This window comes from Volvox carteri, assembly GCF_000143455.1.
Source record: "Volvox carteri f. nagariensis unplaced genomic scaffold VOLCAscaffold_99, whole genome shotgun sequence".
Classification (NCBI taxonomy): domain Eukaryota; kingdom Viridiplantae; phylum Chlorophyta; class Chlorophyceae; order Chlamydomonadales; family Volvocaceae; genus Volvox; species Volvox carteri.
Genome location: NW_003307642.1, coordinates 75,405 through 76,188, shown reverse-complemented (window position 1 = coordinate 76,188; position 784 = coordinate 75,405). Strand labels below are relative to the sequence as shown.

General features: G+C 52.4%; 1 protein-coding gene across 1 annotated transcript in view; it reads left to right on the top strand.

Annotated features, from left to right (window-relative positions):
- Nucleotides 1-784, top strand: part of VOLCADRAFT_108223 (uncharacterized protein) — a gene marked incomplete at its 3' end in the record, with an annotated part of 11,632 nt that overhangs the window by 9,402 nt on the left and 1,446 nt on the right. The gene's annotated exons all lie outside the window — the stretch shown is intronic.

Genomic DNA, 784 nt, shown 5'->3' with positions numbered 1-784 from the left:
CAAAATTCCGATCCGAAACCTGGATTCGGATCCGCATCCGGATCTGGATCCAGATCTCAAATATCGGTTCCAAGCTCGGGTCCATGTCGGTCCGTCCTCTCCAGTTCGCCTCCTTCGTCTTCATCATCATCATCATCATCATCATCATCATCGTGAGTGAGGTAGTGCTAAACCACTGGTGGGGTATGTGGACGCCCCGCCTCCTCCCGCTCTCCCGCACCCTTGCAAGCTCAGGAGTAGTCACTGTCATCGTCGCTGCTTTCACTTCGCCGTTTCTTCGACTTCGAACCCCCTCCCCCGCCCCCTCCCTTCCCTCCCCCTCCTAGTATAGTTTAGTTTGGGTCGGTCGGGTCAGTCGCGCGTTCTAGTTTTTTTGGGGGGTTGGGAGGAACACTTGCATACCGGCAGCCCTTCAGTATCAGCAATGCAGCTTTCTCTCCTGGTCAGCAACTTTACGCAACTTCTACGTCAAAATTTTTTTTCTCGCCGCCTTCACTACTTTTTCTACACCTACTAGTTTACGGTTTGGCTACTTTTTCTACACCTACTAGTTTACGGTTTGGCTATAATATTTCTGGCGGCTTAGGTAGGTAGGACTTCCTACTTCTACGTCAAATCTTCATCCCGAGGTTACAGTCGTCATCCCGAGGTTACAGTCGTCACAGTCGCCACGGACGCCTTTCGGTCAGTTCTTTCGGTTGCTACTTTCTTGCCCTGGCAGCAGCTTAAATCGCGTGTGGTTCGTCTTTCCCCTCCTCCTCCTCCTCTCCCCCTCCTCCCCACT